Source organism: Pinus tabuliformis, chromosome X (assembly GCF_031772625.1).
Source record: "Pinus tabuliformis cultivar Carrire ecotype Pingquan chromosome X, CPIR1, whole genome shotgun sequence".
NCBI lineage: Eukaryota > Viridiplantae > Streptophyta > Pinopsida > Pinales > Pinaceae > Pinus > Pinus tabuliformis.
In genome coordinates, this window is record NC_142308.1 from 1,063,658,989 (window position 1) to 1,063,670,786 (window position 11,798).

At 35.6% G+C, this 11,798-nt stretch overlaps 1 non-coding gene across 1 annotated transcript; it reads left to right on the top strand.

The window, feature by feature from the left end:
* Nucleotides 1-836: 836 nt before the first annotated feature.
* Nucleotides 837-910, top strand: TRNAR-CCG (transfer RNA arginine (anticodon CCG)). Its single transcript has one exon. It is a non-coding gene; the product is annotated as a tRNA-Arg (tRNA).
* Nucleotides 911-11,798: the final 10,888 nt, after the last annotated feature.

Below are 11,798 nucleotides of genomic sequence, written 5' to 3' on the forward strand. Positions count from 1 at the left end.
TGACAGACAAAGAAATCATGGTATGCATTTCCGGGTACTGGCTAAAGCATTGCGTATGTCCGGTGGAGATCATATTCACGCCGGTACTGTAGTAGGTAAACTTGAAGGTGAACGAGACGTAACTTTAGGGTTTGTTGATCTACTGCGTGATGATTTTATCGAAAAAGATCGAAGTCGTGGTATTTACTTCACTCAAGATTGGGTATCTATGCCAGGTGTTCTGCCCGTAGCTTCAGGAGGTATTCACGTTTGGCATATGCCTGCTCTGACCGAGATCTTTGGGGATGATTCCGTACTACAGTTTGGTGGGGGAACTTTGGGACATCCTTGGGGAAATGCACCTGGTGCAGTAGCTAATCGGGTTGCTCTAGAAGCTTGTGTACAAGCTCGTAATGAAGGACGTGATCTTGCTCGTGAAGGTAATGAAGTGATCCGTGAAGCTTGTAAATGGAGTCCTGAACTAGCTGCTGCTTGTGAAATATGGAAGGAGATCAAATTTGAATTTGATGTGATTGATCGCTTGTAATCCAGTGACTTTCGTTCTACCAATCGGACTCGGCCCAATCTTTTACTACTACCCCAAATATTAGTCCAAATCGTGAGCGGAGATATGGAATTTCAGATATCAATATATGGAATTTCCATATATTAATATCTATATATATGGAATTTCCATATATTAATATCTATATATCAATATCTATGTAGATATTGATATATAGATATTTCCAAGGTTAAATATCTCAAACAGAGTTATTTATGAAAAAAAATTTGGGTCAAGCATTCGATAACGAATCCTATTCATCCTTTACAATGATCTTATAGATCATTCGATAGGGTTGGTAGCTCAGTGGATCAGAGCTCATGGTTCCGGACCATGAAGTCAAGGGTTCAAATCCCTTCTAGCCCAAAAGATGTTGTATTTTAAATGAAAATTCCTTTCCATCGCGGTATAGGAGAGAATCTTTCTTTATAATAGAATAAAGTATTCTATCATAATCCCGGATCGATACTTCAGATTCCTAATCAATAATGAATGGAAATGATTTCTCAATGATTCATTCCACTATTGATTAATAATTTTCATCATTGTATTTATACTTATACGACTTCTCTTCATACAAAATAAGATAGGAAAAGTAACAATTTTCACCTTTATATGGAAGGAAAACTCTATGTCTATAAAGGAGTGGTTCGAAGACAAGCGTAAAATAACTGCATTACTAAAAAATTCGGTCGAAAGGGATAGTAAGGATGCCAATGAGACGGAGAAAAACAAGAATAAAAGTATTGATTACGCTAAAATTAAGAAGTTATGGGCTCAATGCGATAATTGCGAGAACTTACTATATCTCAGATTCTTGAGAGAGAATCAAAGTGTTTGTAAAGAATGTGGATATTATCTGCAAATGAATAGTTCAGATAGAATAGAACTTCCAATTGATCGTGACACTTGGCGTCCTATGGATGAAGACATGTACACTCTAGATGTTCTTCAATTTTATTCTGAGAATGAACCTTCTCATTCTGATAATCTTAATTCTGAGGATGAATCTTATAAGGATCATATCACTTTCTATCAAATAGAGACAGGTTTAACTGATGCTATTCAAACAGGCATAGGTCAATTAAATGGTCTTACTATCGCACTCGGAGTTATGGATTTTCAGTTCATGGGAGGTAGTATGGGCTCTGTAGTAGGTGAGAAAATAACCCGTCTGATCGAGCGCACTACCGCGGAATCTCTTCCATTAATAATGGTGTGTGCTTCCGGAGGAGCACGTATGCAAGAAGGAAGTTTTAGTTTAATGCAAATGGCTAAAATAGCTTCTGCATTATATATTCATCAGAAGGAGAAAGAGTTGTTATATATATATCGATTCTGACGTCACCAACAACTGGTGGAGTGACTGCTAGTTTTGGCATGTTGGGAGATATTATTATTGCTGAACCTAAAGCGTACATTGCATTTGTAGGTAAAAGAGTAATCGAACAGACATTAGGTCAGAAAGTGATTGAAGATTTTCAGGTGACTGAGCATTTATTTGGTCATGGTTTATTTGATCTGATCGTTCCACGTAATCTCTTAAAAGGTGTTCTGAGTGAACTATTTTGGTTTTACGTTTTACGGTCTTCCTTGTAAATAAATAAAAAGAAAAAAATGAACGTTGAGTTTCCTTATCAGGAAAAAGGATCAAATCGAGTTCCTTGTAACGGAAGTGACAGTGATACAGTTTCTTATCGCGGCGAAGGAGAGAATTGCTTTTCACCCCCTTCTTATTAACAATTTATGATCCTCGAGCCTATACTAACAATCCATATAGCCAATTCTCCGCTTTCAGAAATCAGAGAAATTTTGGTCAGGATTCATGTTCTTCCACTATTTTACTTATATAGTAAGTGTTCTAATGGATCTCTATGTTGTAATATAGAACTCATTGTTGAACTCATCGAGATCTTATTAAAAAAAAAAATTGCCCCAACTGGAAATGCTTTTTTAGTATTTTCGGGAGAGACGGGGAAAGGAACAACGAACACTTGCATACATGTATTCTATGAAGAAGGACGAATGGGACCGCTTATTTGGTCCCATCACTTATTTGACCTTATAATTATTCTTTGTAATATGGATAAACATTTCATTGATTAAGTAAGGTACTCGTTCTATGATAATCCCTAACCTACTCTCTAACCTACTCTTTAACCTACTCTCTAACCTACTCCCTATCCTACCCTCTATTTTGGTGCCTTTAGTCGGCTTATTACTTCCGGCAATTACAATGGTTCTTTCTCATCTGTATATTCAGAAGGACGAGATTTTATGAATCTGATCAAATCAGATTTAATAAATGGGTTGAAAAGGATAATAATAAAAAATGAAAAATCATAACATTAACTACACATCCATGACTGCATTTAAAATAACATAATTTTGATAAAGAAATCCCTAAATGGTTAATATTGTTAAGGAAATATTTTTTCACCCAACTTCTATGCACTACACCTGTTTAGTGACCACGATTTCCTTCAAAATCAATTTTATGAGAGAGGTGCCTTTATGCAACCTTAATTTCTCATAGGCTCATCCCGTTCCACCAGAGTTCCTCAGCGATATATGGCTGACCTTTGCCATATACACCCTAGGCAATATAAAGCATAGGCAATATAAAGCATTCCCTCTCCAGCAAAACTGAAGTCTTCTTCCCCAAATCGAGAGTCTTTTTCCCAATCACTGCCACATATATAGCCGATTTTCAAACATCTTAAACACTGACACCCATTAAACTTAGATTGCTATATAATATGACTCGCGGTTTCTAAAATAAGACGGCCAAAATTGGACTTCCCCTGTTCTACTTCTAATAGAAAACCATGCAACTGCCTTCAAAAACCAACCTCGATACTCACAAAAGAACCAGAACAACGTTTTGCAAACCATGCAACTGCCTTCGAAAACCAACCTCGGTACATCACAAAAGAACCAGAACAACGTTTCTCAGAAAACTGTATTCGTTTCTGGAGAAACAGTTTCTTGGACCGAGAAACGAAAACGGCCGTACAAAACGCCGTTTTCCGTGCCGTGCCATTTTGTATTTTTTTCTGGAAACGAAAGCTCCCATCCTGTTTCTGATAACATAGCAACACTCCATTGGATCTACACCACATAAGCGTCACAATCCTCATCAACCAACCCTCGATTGCAGACACTCTTATCTACCAACACTCCATTGAAACTACACCACATAAGTGTCACAATATTCATCAACGGACACTCGGTTGTAGACACTCTTATGCCACATACCATCGACACTCTTATGCCACATACCATCACGAGCAGCACAACCCTCTTTAGCGGACACATGAGTGGAAACAACACTTTCCAAACAGCATCAACGACAGGGCATACTCCACTTGCCCTTCACAACCACCGAACACACCATCACGAGCAGCACAACCCTCTTTAGCGGACACATGAGTGGAAACAACACTTTCCAACAGCATCAACGACAGGGCATACTCCACTTGCCCTTCACAACCACCGAACTCTCCTCTAGCTCTTCATTCACACCACAGAGCCCATAGCTCTGCAGACCATCGAGCTTAAAGGTTCCTAGACTCACCCTTATGCCCTCTTCTGGACAACACTGGACTGCACACATAAGACTCAGATTCTTTCTGTAGCAAATTTGGCTACAACATTCGGCCAAACAAAGCGACCTCCTTCTGTGGCTCGATCTCCGTAGGTGTCTCCACTGCACACTATGCACCCCACACTGCTCTACTCACAGTGGGACAACAACACAACTCTTCACTTTGCTTCACGCTAGCTGAGGTTTACGCCTCGTGTCGGGCAAGACTCCAAGAGGCTTCACACCACAGGTCTCCATACTCCTCATACTCCTCACGACTGCAACCTCTACACCAAAGCTTAACACTTACTCAAGTGCTTATAACAACACTGCAACAGCCACACCAATGCGGCTCTTCCCACGATTGTGCTAATCGTGGCATCCTGCACATACAATGTCACAACTCCTCAATGTTGCTCCTGGCGTAACCACCTCACTTGTTGAAACACACAGCCGAAATCCTCGGCTCTCCTTCATGCTCTTTCTCAGCTTTCGTCGGCTTTGAGGCTCCTTCACGCTCGAATGGATCTCTGCGACTTCCACTCTGCAAATAATGTCCACGGACTGTAATCTTCCTTGACAACGCTGCACTTTTACTCAATGGCATCACAAAATCGCCTGCTTAGCACTCAGTCATACAGTAATCACGCACTCAATATCTTATGGGCAACGGCACTAGTCCTCTACACGCACGCACTCTCTCTAAAGGCAGTTCTACGATGCAGCAACAAGCTCATACACAGTTTACTCCTCATCGTGACTAATTAGTTCAGGTTGATTATCGTCAACGCAACTCCACAATCACTCTCCCGACATACTCATTGCTCGGCCCTCGCATAAAGGAATTCCTCACTTGTTGTTTTCCGTGTTTATTTCAAGTAGAGAGACCAAGAAACTGTCACAACTCCTCCTCACGGTCGGTTGATCTTCACACAAATCCACATGGCTAGAACTGGTCGCACAGGGGCTCATGATCCAGGCTTCCACTACTCCATGCTCGCTGCTCTTTCAGACAACACCACGCATCCTCTTCGTTGACCTCTTCTGCAGAGCCTCTTCGACAAGGCCATACCACAGGGAAACTCGACGACCGCGCATAACACATTTTTTGACTGCATTTTCAAATCAATTAACCCACTTTGCAGCAACATAAATTTGATTGGCGACTCTGCTCCAGCGCTTGACACAGACCAGAGATCCACACCACCGAGCCCTTCCAATACATAGATCCACGAGCAATGACAATCACTCAGATCTCATGGCAGCTCAATCTCTGCACAGCAGGCTCTCCACACACCGAGCCCTTCACTTGAACATGGCTCCGATACCAGTTGATACAACTGGGAAGACTCTCTAAGAGAGCTTAATCATTGCATTAACAAACATAGAAATTTATAAATACAGAGCCGTAGATTCTACAACAATCTGCTGACTGTCATTTATGTTCGATGACTGTCATTTATGTTCGACAACTCCAGACGACTACCGCCGCCTACTGCTAACAAATTAAGTAACGCTGAAGCCGGGAACACGTGCCCAAAATGTAGAATGGTTCCATTCCTCTTTCAGAGGAAAATGGTAGAGGCCTTTCCTTCACAAATGCCTTTGGCTTCAATACCTAGTAAGGCCTCACAAATGCCTTTGGCTTCAATACCCAGTAGTCTTATAGAAATTCGAGTAGGAGTTTGGTAAAATCTGGTGATTATTTTTGGAAATTTTAGTTATAGTTTTTAAGCTTTACGATTTTGGGTGATTTAGCCATTTTTTTTAATGATGTTGAATTTATTTTTTATAGTTATTTTGGTTCTTTCCACAAATTTGTTGCTATGTAGATAAGGCTCTTAAATATATTAAGAGTTTTTTATGGTGTTGAATCTATTTTTTATAGCCATTTTGATTCTCCCCAAAAATTTGCCACTACATATACAAGACCCTTAAATATATTATGAAAATAAAAACTTGGTAGAAACCATCATGGTCACTAGACTATATTTAATTTAAAATTTTAAAATAAAATTATTTACATTTTAAAAATTAATTATATATATGAAAAAATTCTTAATAGCATAGCATAATCAATAAAAAAGACTTGTTATTTGCAAAAGTTTTTTTCACCAATATTGATTGACATATAATGTTATAAAGGGGAAACTATGTTCCTTTGAATTATTTTTGGATAGTATAAGAAGATAATTTTTTACTTCTACTAAATGGTTTAAATTGGGTGTTGTTTAACCAGGTTATAAAGGTAAATATTTTCAGGATTTTTTTTTTCAAAAAGTTTGAAAATTTTTAAATTTTTATTTTTATTTATTTATTTTATTATTATTATTATTAATTTTTATTTTTTTTGGGTGGAAATAGATTTAGCACTATTAAAAACCCTTTGGTACCCAAAATCTTGAAGTTTGCCAATGGTAACCAAAATTTCTAAAAAAAATTGACAAAAAACATACTCAATTTTCCATACGAATGTGTAACTTTGCTAAGTTACTCTACCAAATGTCTCTAATTTTTTAATCATGAACTTATTTCCTTATATTCAAAAACAAAAACAAATGATTTTATAAAAATAATATATATTTACAATAAATCATATATTTTTGGAAACACGCGCATTCAAAAACAAAAACAAATGATTTTATAAAAATAATATATATTTACAATAAATCATATATTTTTGGAAACACGCGCATTGTTGAATTATTAATTTACTTTTCCTTACATTCTAAAAAAAATTCATGTTTAAAATATATGATATATATTTAGAAACGACCTTTTCTAATAATTTCATATATTTAGAATTTGTGTTTAAAAATTCTTGGAAAGAAAGACGAGCTCTTATAAGATAATTTCATGATACATGTTTAGAAATTTATTTTAAGACAGAAAATAGAGATCCTCCTCCTAGGGACTTTTAATTTTTCATTAATGATATTTAAGAAGTTAATTATATATTTTAAAACTAATTTCATCAGCGTGATATATTTTTATAAATTTATTTTGACACTAAGAAAATAGAGATCCTCCTCCTAGTGATTTTCATTTTTTCATGAATGATATTAAAAAAAATGAGTATATATTTTAAACTCAATTTAGTTTTAATTATTTGGTTAACGATTTTTAGCCAGGGCCGCATGCCCAACCAACTCAACAATGGAGCTTGATTCTCATGGATCAAGGAGAATATTGAACTCTCTAGAGCCTATGGTTTCCTCGTGGGTTATGTCGTGATATCTATTTATAGGGTTAAGTCTCTTGCTAACCCTCCACTTCACCATTGCAGGTATGTTGCCCACATAAAATTATGGGGAGAACTGATTTGCATTAGCGTTTTATATCAGGTTTTACTCAACTCCCTTGTTTTCTTGATTATGGCAGGTCTTATTGTTCCAGCCTGTCAAGAGTTTTTCTAAAATTCCTATGGGAAATTTTAGTTTCCCCTAGAACTGGACCGGGTTTATATTTCAATCACAATGGTCGTTAATTTTGTTAATACCAACCTTTCTTTTCCTAGCAGAATTGTATTATTTACTAGTTGTGAACTCATTATATAATAGCTGAGGGTTCAAACTCTTGAGGATTGTTGCATATAATTTCAATGTATAGCATTACAGTTATACGAAAGGTTGGATTGGTTATATTACTCATGATTTTGTTTACATAAGCGTTTTGTGTTAGGCTGCCATGACTACGACCACTCTTGGTAATGCAATCCTTTAGAAGAAAAAAAAAAAAAAAAAAAGAAAGGGTTACACTGATTTGTATTCCCTCGCATAGAGGATTCCATATTGAACTTTAGGTTAATATTTATAATGGAGTACTATCTTATTACTGCTATATATATCGAGGTTCCTTAATGGTTTTCATTAAGTTTTGGCTTATGACCAATTGTAGGTCAAAGTTAGACTTGTTTTTTTTTAATGGTTAAGTTGTATAAGTATGGAAAACCCATTAGGGTTAATTTGAGATTTGTTTGTTAAGTTGTATAAATATGGAAAACCTATTAAGGCTATTTTGAAGATTTGTCTATCAATATTTGTTTCTAGTTGGTACTCGTTGTGGTCTTAGATTTATATTGCCCTAATATAATTTTTAGTTTTCATTGTCTTACTATAATTTTTAGTTTTCATCCCCATAGAAGAAAGTTATAATTTTGCATGTGGTTGATTCATTCCTCTTTATAGCTATAATCAGTTTAGTCCCTCGAATGTCAAATGTTTCTCTTTAAATTGAACATTATGGACAGAAAATCCATGTGCAAGTTTCATGATATTTTCACAATGATAGTTTCACTTTTATTTATTTTATTAGCTGATTTGAAAGTCTCATTCCCCAAAGAACTCTAGGAGATCCATGTTTATCATATTCGACTTTTATGATTAATATTAAACTTTTTTTTTACATATATTTTTTGCAATAAACATCAGTTATACAGACTATGTCTGCACTTGTTGTACTTACTTTAAAATAATTGAATGCTTAAATTATGCTCTATTTAATTATGTTATTTTGTCGTAATTGGCCTGGAATTTTTCTTGAATGGGACTTATTCCTAGAACCCACTCAGGTATTCCAGTACTCTTCCAATCTAAAGCCAGGACCGTTTTGGGCTACTGTTAAGCTGTTAAGCAGTTTGGCCTGGAACTAACCTACTTCATCAATTATTCTATACAATAATCACAAAATCTTACATACACAGAATAAATAGATCTTACCATAATAAAGATTACTAGCATGAATGAGACAGAAAATAATTCGTCATAGATATTAAGTCGAATACTTATCCTTTTTCACTATCTGGTCTAGCCACAAAATCACAGGGATAAGAAGGCTACACCAAACCAATGAGAATGGAAATTACATCCAATTCCCCCCCGAGCCAGTCTCACCTCCATGTAGTTTATTGATTAATGACCATAATAGTTCCAAACCTATACATTCTCTAACCCTCACCGGGTCCAATCTCAGGTCTAAAATGAGTACACAAGTCTCAATTTGGATTCCAATGGCCTACCAACTCAATAATTATTCTCAATAATCCTTTCTTGGCAGTGTCCTGCCTACTTTCAACAATGTCCTATTGTAGATTCACAAGCTTACTACTTCATTCTTAGTGCATTCTCCTCACGTAGACAAGGTTTCCTTAGGATTTTCTTCCCTCTCACTCCCTTGGCTCCTTTGTCCCAATTGAGATTATTTATCTCTAAGGAGAGGAATAATTGCTTTCTAACTGTTTGGTAAGTGAAACTAGCTCTGAGCACTTCCTCCACTAATTTTAGGGATGACCACAACTTGCTTTATTTATAAATTATAAATTCAAATAATTAAAATAATAGTTATGTTTTACCATCCATCCTAGGACTTTCTGGCCTATATTTTTTCCAAGCCATTTGCAGTAAAAACAAAAATATTTACAGCTTTACCGAGGGGTGTTACATCTTCCCCCCTTGAGAGAAACACCATCCTTAGTGTTTCTTAGCCCTCAAAATAGGCTCTAATATGCCTCAGGCATATAATCTTCATTTTCCCAGGTAACCTTTCCCGATTGAATTAATGCTTCCACTGCACTTGGGTAACCACTTGCTTCTATATCATAATATCTCTCTCTCTCTCTCTGATTGGTAATGCGTAGAGGATCGAGATTATCCATTTGGTTTGACCTACATCCACATTCACCGTGGTAATTAGTTTCCATCAATCATTATTTTAGAATGTGTATACATATGTATAACCTTTTAACCTTCATTACAAACATGTCAGTTACTATATATATGCCCCACAAGGATTGTCAAAATGCATCACAATTCAACAAGCGTTAGTAAGTTGCATTTAATAAGGGTTAGCAATATCACCCTAAACTTATTGTTGTAATTCCTTTTGCTTACCCAATGGTTATGTCGATCAATAAAGACCCCACCATGTGGTTCCACTATAAGTTTTAGACCATGGAAGTATCAATTATGTCTTCCTTATTTACTTAGAAATAATAATATATTAGAAACCATCTTCTATTCTAGTCTACAATTAGTGAATTTTTGTACTAAATAGCACTACTATACTTCATTTTAATTCAATTTTCATCGACGCGTTAGTCATTACATAAGTAGTGTTTAAAAATATCTTCTTCTTTTTTAATTATTTTCCTCCTGCTATATTCAAAATGGTCATATTATTGTCTAATTCATCCAATTAAACGTAGGTATGTCCATCTTGGATGCTCGACTATTTTCTTAGTTCCAATCAAAGGTCCTCTTATCATCCTATAAACTGTATTAAAGATTGTTGACATAACTTATATTCAATTTTTCTTTCACGTGTAGGCATGGGGCTTCTCCCTCATGCTCAAATGTGTATTGACTATCTCACACTTTCCATGTTACTATAACATAATTCCTTCCTTATATATCAAGACACAACCTATCGTCTGATTCATTCAATCAAAGGGAGTTAATATATTTGGCATGTAAGGTTAAGTGGAATATTGATAGACAATAATTCTATTCCAACCTTATATTAATTGGTTAGCTTATTATACCATCATACAATAATATTATTTATTATCATCGCAAGGAATCTTTCCTTGCCTTCCTCCCATGATGGCTTGGGACCAATGATTTTATCTATGAGCATCATCATACTTTCATGATATCAAACATGTCTCAACAAAACATTATTGAGTTCTAAGACAATTACTTCAACTTAACAGCTACCAATTTATCATGTTTTGTTTGAGTGGACCCAATCCTATTTGTGTTACTTATTTGCTAGTGGTTTCATGCAAAAATAAGGGTTTTATAATTTAATTGGTTTTTTTCTTCACTGTATCTTTTCTCTTCAGTTCTTTACCAAAAAATTGTTAAGGATAGAATTATAATATAATATGAAAATACATCACTATGACAATTCAAAGGCATAATTTCAAGTAGCATGGGCATACTTAAATCAATAAATATCACCAAGAAATTACATTACCAAATATTACCATCTTTCTTTCCGACATGCCTCATTATGAATTTCCTCAACCCCCCCCCCCCCCCCTCTTTTTTTGTTGTTGGGTTTGCATCCCTCTCTATTTTGCAACTTATTAATTAGATGCCTGGGGTTCACATTTCCTCTTGCATCTTCATGTTTGTTAGCTGGCACACCAGTGATTGGTGGCATGTTGCATTCTCTTGTTAGCACTGCACACGGCAACAGGCATAGGTAATGTTGGAGCCAATACACTACCCACATTTTCTTATCATGACTTTAATTTTTCAAGGATTATGTATCACATAGTCTTTTGGTCCCCTTTCTCAACCATCCACCTATTTCTGATCACGCTTCATCTATACCCATTATCAATTTCTCCAGCCACGTTCAAATAACAAATTTCTCAGAGTATTGACTATACACATTCATCTTCAACTGCACCTATGTGCTTATATAAACATTGGTTTCTATGTTGTCTCTTTAAACTATGATACCTCTAAGAGGATTTCGACGTGCAAAGATGAAATTAAGAGTTTTTCTCTACATAATTTATGACTGTATAATTTAGTTTTTATATGTAAATATATATTTTTTGTAGTATACTAGACTGCTCATAGATAGAATCTATCTTGTATCCATTTTTTATTATCTTGTTGCACCAATTCAAATTAAATCTTGAGATACCAGAGTTAG